Consider the following 17,924-nt stretch of genomic DNA (forward strand, 5'->3'; position numbering starts at 1 on the left):
CATAATGCCATATGTGCTAGGGGGAAAAAAAAGCCATGCACGTGAAATGCAGTGAACAGTTGAAACTGGCCAGCAATGTGGAATTAAACATTTCGTTTCAAATACATTGACTGCCACTGCAGAAAAGGTTAATAAAAGCCACATTTCTTTAGCAAAAAGACAAAAATAACTTCATTGTTCCACAAGGCAATTAATGCTTGACTGTCATAAAGGTAGAAATAAAATAAAATCTGAAGCTAACGCCATATTTTAGCCTTCCATAATTATGTGAATGTATTTTAAGTCACTTGATAGCTCCCGGCCACAGACATCCATTTTGTTTTGATTTGACGTGAGATTACATGAAGGGGAAACAGCAAAATCACTAAATGTAGACACGGATCACGTGGAGACTACCCACTACAACTCTACTCTGACTGCTCTGCGCATCAGCCCCAGATCTACGACATATGCGGACCGGATCAATACTAAAAAAAATCGAATTTTCAAAAATATGTTCATCTTGTAGCACACATCTTTCTGAAAAGTCTGAAACATAAAACATGTGTGTTTGAGGAAATGTAAGACATATTATTTGGTCTTAAGTACGCCAAAGTGCAGTGCCACGCCTCTTGATAAATCATTCTTCTAATGCATATTACTGTATTTCGCTCTGTGGAATTGAAACGTGTATATTTTGTAATGGATGCCATGAAACTATATTCAGGACAGTGGAAATTGAAATGTCCTGTGGGGCCTCGCCTGTTCCCAGTCAACCAGTTTGACAGCCTGCCCCTTTTCAAAAAACAAATCCTCACAATTAATAGCAGATGGGATTTTTTGTAATCAGAACAAGAACTCTTCAGAAAATCTGAACTCTTTATTGCCTATTGGCTAATAACTTGCCATTTTGTGTGACATAAAATTAAATATAGGATACATAAAATCAATAAAGACAAGAGATAATCAAGAAATTATGCATTTCTTCAATCCTTAGCTCCTAGCATTTTTTTTCCTCTCTAATCTCACTACAGCTTTACATGGTGTGCTTTCCTTTCTGGGAAAGGATCTATGGTATTACCTCATCAAAGTTCGTGAAACGTTTTGCTACATGAAAAATAAAAATGTCATTATCTAATACTGAAAAACCTGTTAACAGAAATAATACCCAAGACTGGCATGGTTTCTCGATCTGATTACATCTATTTTGTCGCTGTCTGCTAGATAAAACAAAATAGGCCTTTCTAATATGTCAGCAGTTTTGTAACACACACCAAATAAACAAGACTGTTTTGGCACCAATGGCCATTTTTATAACACTACAGAATATAATTCATGAAGTACCAATATCAAATGCCTATTAGGCCTACCACAAACAAAAAAACTTAATGTTAGGAAATAGTTTCACTTTCATTCATATGCACCAGTTTCTCAAGCATGAGACCAAAAAGTAGTATTACGAATTTTTTATATAAATTTGGATCGTTTTATTCTCCCATAATTTGTCCCCGTTTCTTCTCCTTCCTCGTTCCACAAACAATCTTGCCACCACCAATTCTGTAGCTATTCGTGCCATTGTCAAAATTTGTTCGCTGATTAACTTCACTAACCCTGCCAGAATCACAGGTTAGGTTAGCCTGCAATTATTTTACGGTTAGGCATTTTACGTTTTTGTGCAACACGTTTTCCACGTTACTTCCAGAATAGAACTTAAGCGGCTGCTAGACGAGAACTGTGCTACTGGTCCTTACTAGTGTAGCGATATGGCCCAAAATTTTCTGTCAAAATTTCATTTCCTTGGATACACAGAGAAGATAATACATAATCTTTCTCACCTGTTATTCCTGACAGTTGTTTATTTGCACTCTGGTAGTCTGAATCTATGGATTTCGCTAGTAATTATAACAACACTGATCATTCACAAACCCAATCAACCACATAATCAGACAGCAATTGGCATTCATCCATTTGGCTTTAGTCCACTCAGCTCGTATAGCCCTGTCCCATCCACGGGAAGTTTATTTCTAGATGCGATGAGACATCACATACAATATGCATTCATTCAAAAATCAACTTATGATTCAGTCAGAAATCAACTTAAAATATGTTCAAAAATGTTCAAAATCCAATAGGGATGCATTTCAAAATCATATGAATAATCAATAGACAAACATGCGCTGCATGCTAGGCACTTTGTGATACAAGTTTTTTTCCTCAAGAATATGAATTTGGCGCCCCCTTTTCCCAGTAACATCTAGCTGCTTGATGCGACTGCTTGCACAGCCAATCCACATTCCTGTAGCCAGAATCAGGACAATCTACTACTCAAAAGCAACTCAACTGCGCATACGCATGAGCCGGCTCGTAACTGCTAAAATGAATCTAATGTAAACAGTTGTGACTTCACGCTCATCGGAGGCAATTTGTTGCTATGAAGCATTGCATAGTCTTCCTAAAGCCTTTGACACATTTTGCATTTGGCAGACACTTGCACGAGCACTGTGTGTTGTCGTCGTATATGGCGCATTTCCTTTGCAATTTAAGTAATTTTCGTTCTTTTTCTCTCGTTTATCTTTTATTGTTGAAGTATTATTCTGCAGTAGTGGGGTACAGTAATATCTTTTGTTAGAGTATCGGTTCTTACCAGTCAAAATTACAAAAAATTAACTGAAAACAATGAAAAATACCTGGAATTCTAAAAAAACCCGGTTGTCCCGCGTTGTATACACCTTGTTTATGTACACTCGTTACAGTGGTAGTCCCCAACAAAACCAGTTACAGAGGAAAAGCTTGCAGCATTTTTTGCAAGGATTGATGGTATTTTCAATCATCTTGTCAAATGGAAATTCTTCACCATGCTCCAGCTCCTATCAGATTCATGTAGCTATTAAAGATGGAGAAAAAGACAGCTTTAGTTGTACCCTGTGGGCATTATGAATATCAAAGAAAGCCCTTCCCCCCCCCCCCAAACACCCGCCTCTCCCCCTCCACAACATTTTAACATTTTGCTGATTTACTTTAAGGAGGTTTAACGCCAACCATGTGACTAGTATACCTGGATAACACAGTTGTCTTTTCAAATTCAGTGAGAGAACATGCAAAGTAACTATAAAACATACTAACCAATGTTAGTGATGCTAATCTAAATTTGAAATTAAAAAACTGCGATTTTGCACTATCATGATTGCACTATCAGGGCCATATAATTTTAGCAGATGGTTAAGACCAGAACCACAATTAAAAAATGCAGTGAATGATTTTCCAGCATCGAGGAACATTAAAGAATTGCAACTGATTTCTCAGGTTAATAAACCACTATCGCCGTTTTGTGGAGAACTATCCGGTCACCACAAAATGGCTTGCAAAATTACTAACGAAGGGAGTTGCTCCTGTCTGGACAATGTTAAAACTGAAAGACATTCTTAACAAGTGCACCTGTCTTGGGTTATTGGCATTTTGCTCTACCTTTAATCTTGTTGTGTGATGCTAGCAATGTCTCAGCTGGTCGTATTTTGAGTCAGATACAAAATGGTGAAGAAAAACCAATTGGTTATACATCACGTCAGCTGTAGCAGCTGTGCAAAATTACACCACCACACAAAATGAACTTCTGATTCTTGTTTTTGGCACCCATTACTGTCAGTGTTACCTATAGGCATGACAGTTCACAGTAATTGCAGATCGTGTTGCTTTACAGTGTCTTATGAGTTTAAAGGATCCCAGCAGTGGACTTGTTGGATTGGCCTTAAAACTCTGTGAATATGACTACATAACCAGACTTAAGCCTGGAAAGTTAAGTCAGAATCCAGGTGCCTTGAGCACAAAAATTAAGATCCTGCAAGTAGATGATGTGCTTACTGAGGAATTAAAGAAGGCACAAGAATCCCGAGACTACTGGTAAGTATATACTGCGACAAAGTCATGAGTGTATACAGACACATCGTAATGGGGAAAGTGCCACGCAGGTACACAGGGCAGGCCATTATTGGTGGTCAAAATAAAACGAAAATAAATAAATTAGGATATTAAGTTCAAAATTGTCTTTTTGCAGAGAGTGCAAGAACAAAAACCAAATGTACCTCTTCAAACTATATTTGAGGTAGCTGGACCTTTCAAAGTCTTAGCACTCTATATTGCAGGACCATTTGCCTTAACAGTAAAAACATAAATTTTATCTGTCGGTGACCATTTCTCTCACCATCTTATTGTGTGACCCACTGGAGACATGGCCGCTGAGATGGTTGTGAGAGCACTGGTAACTTATTTTGCACTACAATCTAGAAGTCCAGAGGCCATTATAGCAGACTGAGGGACAAACGTTATGGCCAATCTTATCATACAGTTATCTTGACTATTTAAAATAAAGAAGTACAGATCTACATCATTTCATTCTAAGAGTAATGGTAGGGTTGAACACATTCATAAAACAGTACCTAGAATCTTATCTTATAACATGATTAGCTTCCCCTCAGACTGGGATTGTCTATTACCATATGTGATTTCGTCATACAACACCAGAATACATGAAACCACAGTGTCGATTCCCTTTGAGGTTGTTTATCACCACAAAATCCATTCATGTTTCAAGACTTATAAGCTGTTACCTGAAATGAATTTCAGCAAAGTGAAGTACCTGGCTAAAAGATTAACATTTATTTTGAAGAGAATTCAGCAGAACAATGCAGCTGAACATGGAGACAGCTCCATAGTTGCTAGGATGCTGATATACCCATTAGGAGATCATGGGATGTTATGACAAACTGCCATGAAATTGGGCAGAACTAAGAAATTTACATGACCTTGCACTAGACCATTATAGATATTGTATTTTACATTGCCTGTCAACATTGAATTACAGATCAGAAGATTATAGCTCAGTTTGATCGGTTGACCAAGTATAAAGATATATAGCATCTACTGTAGTGGATCCAGAAAATCTCAGAAATGTTTAGAACAGATTTTGTTATAATTTACTTTCTGTTACCCCATCAATTTACAGTCTAGGGATTAAAAACAATTTTTATCTTAAGTGGGAGACTGATGATTCTGCTCTGTGTTTTCGCCTTGTGGCCTCTTCAGCCTCGTTTCACTCTTATTTATTCTTCTATATTTCATTACCTGCATCTGCAACTAAATGGTTTTGTCACATGTTTGCATTATTTCACTACAAAGAAACATTGTCACTACATAATTGTCTAGGTTGTCTGGTGTGGCAAAGTTACATTAAAATTTATGAAATTAGGAAATCTGCATTACCACACAAGTGCAGATTGTAAAAGCCAGTATCATGGATAAGACTAACGTGTTGTTAGGAAAGGTCTGCAGAAATAACATCCCCCCTCTGTGAACCAAAACACCTATTGTTAAACCACAGCCCAAGAAGCACAATCCAGCACTGCTCCACACACCTGGCCTCCAAGTAGACATTGATGATACAGTGTAGTTTTACACTTGAGTGGCACAATTCAGCACCTTATGTAGATTCCATTTCTTCTTGGAACATACTGAAGACAGTTTGTCTCTTACACAACAAACTTGAATGGTCCCAGATTGATAGTTGAATTAACCAAACGTTGGTTCCACTTCATAAGAATCAACTAGATATATGCCAACCCCTATGTCGTTTTGGTTTCACTTGTGTTTTCTAATCGGAATTTCACTCTCCACAAGTACCAAGTAACACTGAATAGTAGTAGACTTCTATTCAAAGCATCCTGTTGCAATACTCTGGGACATGAATTTCTGTTCTCAGCACAAATGAAAGAAATTTGAAATGTCGCTATCGAACCATTCCTGTCATCCATTCCAAAAATTAGCTTATCTCTCAGTACACATCCTGTCTCATCACTTTTTCCAGATACTAGCAACAATGAACTGTTCTAGTCCTTAAAATAGTTGACGACACAGGAGCAGCAACAAGTCACTAGATAGAGCTGCCACATGTATTATGGATTCCACCAGCCCAATATTTTATTTAACATAACAGGCCCAGTAGTGACTTCCACACTGCTCGCTATTGTGATACTCAGCATGACCTTATACTGCTGTTTCACACCCGAAGTTATGTAGCAGAACACACACAGCCACTCCAGCTTATCATGTTTCATGGCAATTTCCAACACATTGTGTGAGGCTGAGTGGAAAAGTTGAGATATAACACATCATTTTAGGGAAAATGATGAGTTACACTCTCTGTCCTAATATATGAAATATGATTGAGATATTTCATTTAAAAAAATACTTAAGTTTCACAGAGTGAATTGTGGGAGAAGTGGTTTATTAATATTTGCAGGTAATACGGGGTATATGGGTGCAGCATATCTGCAAGATGGGATGACAAGCTCAGTGTCTCCACCTGGTGTGGGCCATTAGTTCTTAGAAGTCAAACTTTGAGATGCGTTGCAACCATTAAAGAATGGTGCTCACAATAACCATAGAGACAATATATGAGCAAAAACAAATGTGTGTTTAAACTGTCATTCTGATATTATTTCTCAATCTGACATTTTGCTTTGTCAAAATGTATTTTTGTTGTGCAGTCTAATGAGACAAGACATCTATAACTCAAACAATTGTAATATGATTGTGTTAAATATATCTTAGGGGAGCTATCTTCAATGTATAAAGGAGCTTTAATTTTCTTGGTCACAGATTCCATCTCTCTCTCACCTTCTAGCACTTAAGACACTGCAAAGGAAATGAAGTCCACTAAGAAGGGCAGAAGCACATTTATTCGGATCTGATCAGCAGGTCCAAATTACAATTACTTCACATCATAGGCGACCATAAAAACAATAATATCTACCATTTACTGATCAAGTCAATATGTGGATAAACAATACCTCAAAGTTAATAAGATTTATTTTTCTGCTGCCACAAACTGTCATCTTGTAATTTCAAAATTGCTCTGAGCACTATGGGATTTAACTTCTGAGGTCATCAGTCCCCTAGAATTTAGAACTACTTAAACCTAACTAACCTAAGGACATCTCAAACATCCATGCCCAAGGCAGGATTTGAACCTGCGACCATAGCGGTCGCGTAGTTCCAGACTATAGCTCCTAGAACCGCTCGACCAGCCATCTTGTAATTTCACCTAGGATTGTTTTCTTTAATTAAACTACATGGTGTACATAAAGCCTGCAAACACTTTCAATTATTTATAGCATTAGAACCAAACATTGTACAGATATCATACACATGTTACTTTGAAGAAAAACCCAGACTTCTTTTTTCTTTTTTTTTCCATGTATACGGCCACAGCATAGTTTGGTAATTTTGCTGATAGTCAGTGCTAGTCGCAAACATGGCCAGTTCAGGTGCAAAGCGAGCTTTCTGTCTGTCGGAGTTCGATGAAAACAGGTGGGCTACCGCTGTTCAAAGATCTTTAGAACCAAGTACAGTAAGAAGCTACCAACAAGGAAGGCTATTTACCACTGGCACAATAAATTCCACCCCAATTTCATCGTGAAGTTCATGGGTACCTGAGCGCGGAGCTGCCGCATCAATGGATCGGCTGTGCTACAGAAGAGGACAGCTATTTTATGAAATGGCCTCCCCAATCACCAGATCTCGGTCCGTGTGATATTTTTCTGTGAGTACACATCTGGTTTATGTACCGCCTCTACCATGTGATGTAGCAAAGCACCAGGAGAGAATACGAGAAGCGACTGCCACAGTCGACGATGTCATGCTGGGACAGGTATGGCAAGAATTTGATTACCATATTGACTTCTGCCGGGTCACTCATGGTTCACATATCAAATGTTTATAAAAAGAAAACTTTCAATTATGAAAGTGTTCCCAGACTTTATGTACACCCTGTATTATTATTTGGTATCTGTCTTGTAAACTGTTTATTTGTGTTACTGTTTCAAACAACAGTCTTTTATTATTGTGCTTATTTGTTCATTTGATATTGTTTTAAGTTATTTTTAGAATTTGTTCATTAAATTTAACTGAACTTGATTACCTTGCTGTTGTTGTCATACAATCAGAGGGATCACCCTTTGTTGTTTATTGTAAATGATTTATTATTTGTGCATTAGGTCACAGAAGCATCAGGTTTCCCAGTTGTCTTTTTATACTTATGTTAGTTACGTCATTTTGCATTATGTTACTACAAAATCAAAGATTTCATGTTACGTTTTTGTTTCATTGTTGACACGCAATTTTCCTGTCTCTATCAATACATAATTTTCAAACATTTATCAAACAATGGAAAATCCAGGATGGAATGTAACAATATCATGAAAAGGAACTTTGCTGCAGTCTCTGGCAACTGATTTTGAAAATTTTAGATTGTTTAATAAGTACTTTATTTTAAGATAATTTGCAATGAGTTTTTTCTAGTTAAATAATGTTATTGTTGAATCTGAAATTTCACTCTGCAGAGGCATGTAACAAGGATGAGGAACCACTACACATGTTTTGTATTTTTGTTTTTTTATTATTCATTACATTTCACAAATATTTTGCTTCAAAGTACAACAAAATGACAAATTTTATGATTACACACGAGAAGAACTCTTTGTGCTTGCCAGCACCACTATGTTTTTATCCCCTAGGTACACAAAGACCTTAAGTTTAAATGTTCATACTTTTCACTAGAACGTGTTGCTCATTTTACAGTGTGTTCACTACTAAGTGATTACTGACCATCCTTGTAAAAGCTAGCATCCAGTCATATAAATTGTTTTACGGATAAGATAGATGAGTCCATACCTATGTATGACATGTTAATCCAAATCTTGATTAAGAATGATGTATAAATTGGAATGGACAGTTACAGAAAGTAGTCAGCTCACAACCTGTGACTTCCATGTATTTTTCATAGTCCATAATAGCAATTATACAACCTCAAAATTAAGTAAAAATTGGTGCATGACTTTACACCACACCCATTAACAATTTGATAAACCTGCAATACGATGCACAAGGCAAATAAAAATCATGGATTAAGAAGATCCTTATATTTTCCTTTTACTGGGTTCAGTGGTCCATGAGCAAAGAGGCCAACATACACAATTTATGTTAAACTCTAATAAAATGTTAGAGTACTTGCTAATGACCTAAGCAGATAGCCTAGAGACAGCATTTGATGCTAAGTGTATACTGATACAAATATTTGCTACTAGTTACTAAAGAGTGCAGACCTGAACCAGAATCATGTTTTGTAAACAGTGCATTTCCAATTCAGGCATTTGTTGGAAATGAATGGATAGGTCTTTGTAGTAAGCTGACATTTTGAATCAATCTAAGGCCCTACTTATATGGTACAATTGGAGAAGATCTGTCCATACCAGACAGGTACCTGGAATGAACTCCTAGTCCAGACCAATGTTTTCACTTGTTTGAGAAAAGTTTCATGTTACCCTTTTAATTATAAACTGCACACCTAAATCAGATCTTGCAATGTAGTTCACTATGCACCAAGGATGAATAATACCGCCAAACTTTACAAGGATTAACAACTACATCATTGTTCAATACCATATGCACAAATGTCCTAGCAGTACTTGTAGAATGTTGAAAATAATTCACAAATAAAGAAGGTGTAGTAGCAAAATATGTAACAACCTTCTCTTCTGAGCAATGCTAGTGACATTAATGTCTGGCCACTATGCAGAAATACAGAAATTATTTTTTCTAAATCACAAAATAAAGCTATATACAAAAGCACTTACCTCGTTGGCAGTATTTAAATACTCAAGCCACATAGTTTCACCAAACTTCTTTACAGAACTGTGTAATTCAGAAGAACCATGCAGACCTCTTGAGTCATTGTATAAAATACTGTTACATAACACTTTCGTATAAACTTGCAGCATAGCTATAGTTACTGCATTTAGACTGTTGTGAAGAAAGTGATGTTGATGGGGAAGCAGATGCTACAGAAGACTTGAGTCTTGCATTGTAGTGTGTATCTTGTTGGCTAACCTTCAAGTTTTCCTTAGTGGAAACCATTCTGGCTTTTTCAAGGTGGCAATCGTTCATCAGGATAAGGTACTGAAATGAATGAATAAGCATACAGTGCATTGTGTGATACAAGAGTTACTTCTAATTACACAGCCAGTATTAAATAAATTGTAATAAATTACATACCAGCATTCCTTTCTAATGCTGAAAATATAATTAATCACAAAACAATGCCCTGAGCAAGAGTGAAGTTTACATGTTTTACTGGCCCATTTTCATTAATGTTTTACACGGGATCCCGGGTTTGATTCCCGGTCGGGTAGGGGATTTTTCTCTTCCCGGGGACTGGGTGTTTGTGGTATCGGTATCATCATCATCATCATCATCATTTGTGTCAGTGGCTACAATGGACTGTGTAAAAAACTGGACTGTGTAAAAATTGGGACTTTGTACGGGCACTGATGACCGCGCAGTTGAACGCCCAACAAACCAAACATCATCATCATTAATCTTTTACAGAATCAAAGTAGTACTCAATTTGTTAACATGCATTCTCTTGCAGTGCACAATTCTCAGAACATCGGAGTAGAATTTATCTCAAAAGAAAAAACCACAAAAAGTGAAAATTTCAATAAAGGTTTTAAGAATTGTCTACTAGAAAAATAGGGATAATTCAGAACAACTGATATGAATAATAAACTAATTTTATGGATACATAGAAAATGTACTAAACAAGATTTGGAGCCTTAAGAATCATTACTTAATTAAAGAACTGTTGCGCACAAATCATCTGCACTAACAATTGTGAAAATGCAACCCCAAAAAAGTCACATGTGCTTGCATTTTCTACCACCATTTATGTACGCTACTATACACAAATGATTACAATCACAGCACCGATTATTATCTCTGGCTTTGAGAATTGTGAAGACCCCGCACACTGAAATCAGAAAATACAAATGCTGCGGAACACAATCAAGGAGACACTGGACATGTTGTGCCGACTCCCTCTCCACACAGTTTCTATGAGAGTCTACAAATAGTCTACAGTGTTCAATCAAGTATCCATAACAAACAAGTTGCTAACCAAAACATATCCAGGACACATTTTCTGGTTAACGTGTCATGTGAAAGTGCAGTCAAGTACACTGTGTATATGACATTACTCAAAGAGGTTTTCTGCATTCCTTGTCACACGTGGCTGGGCATAATCCTACTGAAGTACGCTGGGCGGTGTTGTCAGGAGGAAAAGATGTACGTGGGACTCAAAAATATATTGATGCAGGAGTTGCTGTTCACATTTTCAAAACATTTACAATATAAGCCAATATGTCATGCTGTATTGAAGGACCGTCAAATCATTGAACTCTTAGTCTGCTACATCACTCCACAACAAAATCAGCTGGACATGGATGGTTCAGTATGAAAGATTTCTCAGAGATGTATAAATAACCCACGCAAATTCAATTCCACATCTAGATAGACGGGATGTTCAAATCTATTAAATGCTACTCGTAGATGAAGGTAAATGTGCCATGGCACTCTGACATTCAGTTTCAAGACAGAAGCATAGACGGGTACATGGGCAGCAGCTGAAGTCTGAAGTACACGAACACTTTTATGTTTAACACTAACATTCCCAGCTACAATTTGTAGTGTATCAGAATGATTTAGCAAGTATCCTGGTCGACTATGAAGAATCAGCTGAGCAAAAGATGATCACAATAGATGAAATAGGCACAAATAATGTGTAATGCAAAATTACAGACTCTCTGCACTGCTCTGTTTTGGCACAGACATTGGCAGTGAACACACAGCACCTATCAGCTGGGCACACATGTTATGATGCCTCCAGTTGAAGTTGTCACAGACTACCTGGAACACATGCCTTACCGAAAACACAAGTTTCATCAGTATGCCAAATGAATTAGTTTTTACTGTACCACTGATTGTCTGTACAGCCTTTTTAAGTCTGCAGTGTTCTAATGACTGATGTCTGTTAGCACATAGCATATTTGAGCGGCTGTTAATAAGAAGTAATGCACTTTAAACTATAGAAGAGTTGAAATGAGAGTTCATTTTAAGTCATTTTGTGGCTCAGAGCAGAGATTGCTATCTTCCACTTAGTGTTCCCTGCAAGATGGAACAAAGTCTAAAAGAATTGGATGTTTGAGCATGGCCATGGCCTGAAGGATCCAGACCGCTAGAATGAGTTAGCAATACAATAATTCATCAAGAAGAGACGTATGAGGTAACAGACAACAATCTAAAATGGTGTTCAAGGAATACTCAAGCTATGTAATGCGTACCCACAGCTTTTACCACAGCCATTTCTCAGATTTTACACTTTACTTGGTAACCATGAGGGGAGATGAAACTTATGCTGGAAATATTCCAATTTTCGCAAGAAAGTATACCAATTTTCAAGAAATATTGAGAAGATAACATTTGTTGCCTGTGGCAACTGAGAATTAACAAAGTTACATTACTTGACGCATTACACTGGCTAAATATTTTGACAATTAATGAAGGATACTGAGGAAATATTATTGAAAAGTTCACAATAACATCATTCGTGAACAAAATACTTCAATAGAGGGTAGAAAACTAGCAGCCACGAATAACAACAGCACGGATGCATTACAGATATGCAACACAGATATAACACAACTATGATTTAGAAGAAAATTTGGTGAGTGTGACAGAGAAGACAGCCTGACTTATTTACTGCTGATGGACAAAACATCTACCATCTCAGCACATCCGTCGAGTATGAGACTACATGTCGAACATGCCCAGTGCAATATTCATTGCACCGGTAGCCACCGAGCAGATGTTGGCACTGTGGTTGCTAGTTATCGTCAACACATCTGACACAACATAACTTCTCACCTTAATCCTGTGAGAAGTGACCAATTACTTCTCCTATTTGTTGTGTTGCACATGACTACATATCTGTGACTGAGATCACAGGAGGAATGTCATAAATTACAGGAGTAATAATAAAAAAGAATAAGTACAAAATTTCAAAAAGTTACTAGATGATAACAGTGAAGTATTAGAAGACAAGATCCTTAAAAACTGGGAGACAAAATTAAATCTAACTTTGTGTCTAAATTGTCAAAACAAAATAACAGAATGATTACTTAAAATATAAAATTAATGTACTAGAGGAGAACTTGCCATCATGAGTGCACAATATTGCTTGTAATGAGTTTTGTCATTATTTCACAGATGAAAATACACATTTTCATACAGTACAAACTGATATTTCAAATATGAAAGAGCACGTAGAGTCTTGCAACATGAAAGAGTCGAGTCCTCAGTTTACCTTAACCAGCTTAGAGGAAAGATTGCAAATGTTTGTTGAATGTGAGGTGTAATCCACTAGAGCAAAACCACTTTTGTGGAAAGCAGTACTGATCACAAAAATGAATCTGAAAAGATTTGGGATGTGTTAGAGGAAACTAAATGAGCTCTAGAAATTAGATAATTTCTAGAAAGTCTGGCAGTACTGAAAGAATTTTTTGAAGATTTACAGCTAGGAAATAGTATGAATTTGTGGAAACATATTTCCCAAATTTAAACCGCAAACTGGGGGCGATGGTCGGAGGAGGGGGCTTTGTTCAACTAATGTATTTCTTAGGTGTATTCTGATGTTCACCACCTAATAAGGGGAATGACTTGAAAAAGGTAGACTTCACACTAGATAACTTAGTTGGAAATTCAGCAGAAGGGGTAACACCCATTCAGAGGACTAAGTCATGGAATGATTTTCAGGAGAGTATTAAATCTAAGTACTGGTCTCCAAGCACTCAAGAGAAATTGATACTAAAATTATTAGACCCAAAACAATACAATAATTCTTGGGGCATGAACAAAAAGGTTTACTGAATGGCACCTTACGGGGTCATTCTATACCAAGCGGTCTAGGAAAAAAATAACTGGTTGCTCGAACATCTCAAAAATTTGATATTTACTGTGTGAGTTCCCTAATGTTCAGTCGGCTCAAAAAAATTTTAATTTCTTTTTATTTTTTATCAATTGGAAACTGTGGCCATTTTTTTTCACACTGTAAGTGGCTTCTTGCATTAACATGCGTTATAGGATTTTTTAAATTATTTTGTAATGAGTTGCCCCAGACCTTTCAAACAAGAAGCATTTAATTAAACACACACTGGACTATAAATTAAAACTGCGATCACCTAGCATAATGTATTCCTTAATTTTTAATATCTCAAAGCTACTGGTCACAAATGAAAAACCTCAATTTTTTTAACAGTATTCCTCTAAACGAGGAATTTATCAGCATTAATATTTTTTTGCTATCACATTACACATTACTGTTACTTTTTATAGAGAATCAATGGTGAGAAGCTTACACACAAAACATACACTATTACAAAAAAGGATTTTGAATTTTTTCATTCTTTGGCCAGCAATATCTTTGTTACGGGACCAGATAAAAATCTGTAAATTACACACTTGATAGATCTTCATGATATCAAACTTCAGTACAAACTTCAACTTTGAGATTGAATGGAAACTTACAGAATGGGAAAAAAATTGAACATGAAGAGTCAAAAATATGTTTCTTAAGATCTGCAATATCAGAACTAATGGAAGAAAATAGATCAATTACATAATTTACACACAAGAATAACACATAAAATTAAAATAAATGATTACTTGTTGAATTAATCCTCTGCAGACAGTTTCACCCAATCCTCTGCAGACAGTTTCACCAGGCTAGGTGACAGCATCTGAAAGTCTGTACAAGCTCACAGATGAGCCTATACAAGTCTGTGCATTGTCTTCCCCTTCGACCATCATCTGATTACTCAACTTAGTTAACAATGAGCTCTTGAAGTGTGGCATTTACCAGTGGAGTCTCAGTGTTCTATTGGCGTTCTTATTAATCAAGCTTGGCATAAAGGTGTGTATGGATTGTTTCCTAAAGACATTACATTAATTGAAGATTATAGTGATGAAGAAAAAGTGTTGCTTTACTTACGAATTGGCTCAGAGTTTAACTCAACCTGCAAGTACCATGAAATTAAATACTTACATAAATCACCTTTTTGACCACTCTTTCTTGGACCCTTTTAAGATTCATAACAAAAGGTCTGAGAGAAATAACATCTGATAATTATTTTTTTTTTAAATCTGTTTTATCAATATAATACCAGGGAAGTCATTATGTCCAACATGTTATTCTAAGATATTTGTTATTAACAAAGAAAGGGATGGTGAAGGTCTAGATAAAGAATTTTGTGACTTATCAGAGACTACAAAAAAGGATCGAGATTGTGAAATCCTATACGTATTTCTTGCTAGTAAAATTAGAAAAAAGACCTTTCGTTTTGAATGCAAAAACTGAGAATGTGGCAATTACTGTCACAAAGAATTTGGAAGTTTGATTTCAAAAGAAATATTGCACTAAACCAGATTGAAGTTCTAAGAATTCTCTGATCAAATATGATGATTTGACAGAAAAGCTAAAAACTAAGAATTGTATTTCAGACAAAGAGGATATAGTTAAGATTATCAGTTCACTACAAAATTCTTGGAGTCGAGCAAAAGTTAGTAATGAATTTAATGTGTCAAAATAATTGGTTAAATTAACATGGCAGTTAATAAAAGAACACAGAATTTTACCTGCATTACAAAATAAAAATGTATCTAATTCCATAGATGAAAACACGACTGAAAACGCTATTACATTTTATGAATGAAGCAACAACAACTGTTTGATGGATGGCAAAAAAGGTTGTTTCTGTGAAAGAAAATGGTACTAAGGTTCAGATATAAAAAAAGGTTGATATTGTGTAATTTAAATTAACTATTCACTGAACTCAAAAAAGAACATCCTGAACTTAAAATTGGAAGGTCGAAATATTGAGTTGAGATTAAAATGATGTATTGTTCGAGGGGCATCTGGCACCCATTGTTGGGAACATTCATATTTTAGTCTTTGATGTGTTATATGTATGGTAGTTTATGTTTTCTCCTTGATCTTAGTTATGTAAAATGTTGAATAAATGGTCTCTAAAAATGTGTGTTCCTGGCAATATGTTGTATTGCGTATTTGATTAAAACGTCAACTTTATAATCTCACAGAGGAATAATTAGAGTCAATATCTAATAGGTTATGGGCCTAGGAGAGATTAGTGAACTTTTCGTACCAAAGGAATAAACTGATAAATCAAGGTTGCTATCGTATTTTTTTGCTTAGAAACTTTCAAGATTTATTTGTTTAACTATCTGAATGTATTCAAGATGGCTTTGGGTGGACAATCACTGTTTAATTTTGAAAAGTTGACCAGTATGACAAACTACAACGACTGGAAATTCACGTTGGAAATATACCTGAAACATGAGGGACTATGGGAAACAATTGCTGGCACTGAGGATGATGAGAAGAATGTACAGAAAGTATTATCAAAATTATGTTTATCTGTAAATTCATCTGTGTATCCAAAACTTCGTGGAGCAACGACTGCTAAAGAAGCATGGCAAAATTTACAATTTGCATTTGAAAATAGGAGTTTATCTAGTTATATTGGGCTATTACAATGCTCAATGAATGTACGATTAGCTTCTGAGAAAAATATGGAGGCGTATTTGTCGAAAATTATGTCACTTTCTCAACAAATTCGAAGCATTGATATTTGGTAAGAAAATGGACGATGATTTCGTAGCTGCAATTACGCTAAGTGGACTCCCAGCAGATTTCCAACCCTTGATTATGGCAATTGAGAATTCGGGTGTCAAGATTACTAGTGATTTAGTAAGTCAGCGATTAATTCAAGAATCGACGAAACGTCAAATTTCATCCACAAATGAGACCACAGATTCGGCGCTGGTAGCTAGTAAGCAGAACAGTAAACACCAGAAGACGAATATCGAACGTGATGTTCGAAATATCAAGCCTTTTAAGTGTTATTGTCAGAAACCTGGCCACAAGGCGAATGGGTGTAGAACAAAGAAGAAACCAAATAAATTTTCAAATTCTGCGAATGCAGTGAGTACTGAAAACGAAACTGTGTTAATGGCTCTAACTGCATCTTTGTATCATAGTAATGGCTGGTATGTGGATTCGGGTATTCACGACACATGATGGATCAAAGAAACTCGTTCAACACTTTCCAATCGACCACAGCTGCTAAAGTGACAGTAGCAGATAATAGCAATCTTCAGGCTATTGGAGAAGGCGATGTTCATTTTCGAGTTACTTGTGACGACAAGAATAAACAGAGGACTGTTAATGATGTTGCGTATGTTCCAAGCCTTGCATACAACCTACTGTCGGTTAGTCAGATGACAAGACGTGTATTGTGTGTATTGTTTGACAATGCACAGTGCGGTGTATACAATATAAGTGATGTAATTGTTTCTCGAGCACCAGTAGCAACAGCAACTCAAATAAATGGTATGAAGTGCACCATTACGCAAATGTTGTAGAAATTGACAGTTATTTAGATACGTATATTCCCTGCATAAAAGGTAACAACCTTTTCCTAAAGCATCAGGTAGAAGAGTAAAAGATCTACTTGACATTGTGCATTCTGATGTTTGTGAACCAATGAGCATGGCATAGTGGGGAGGATCACGATATCTTCTCACTTTTACGGATGATCTGTCAAAACAATCTTTTGGTTATATGTTAAAATCAACAACAGTGACACATTCATCGAATTCAAAGCACGAGTAGAAAATGAAACTGGTCGAAAAATCAAAATACATCGAACAGACAATGAAAAAGAGTTTGTCAAGCGGCGCACGAAGTTATTTTTAAAGACGAATGGAATTCAACATGAAACAACAACTCCTTTCACGCCAGAACAGGGGCAATGGTGTTGCAGAACGCTTAAATCGGACGATAATTGAAAAAGCAAGATCAATGTTAACAGATGCCAGTCCAAGCAGTCAATTTTGGGCTGAACCTGTAAACATAGCAATTTATTTGAAGAATCGATCTCCAACAAAAGCTGTTAAGAATGTCACTCCTGAGGAATTATGGAGTG

Source organism: Schistocerca piceifrons, chromosome 11 (genome assembly GCF_021461385.2).
Source record: "Schistocerca piceifrons isolate TAMUIC-IGC-003096 chromosome 11, iqSchPice1.1, whole genome shotgun sequence".
Lineage (NCBI taxonomy): Eukaryota > Metazoa > Arthropoda > Insecta > Orthoptera > Acrididae > Schistocerca > Schistocerca piceifrons.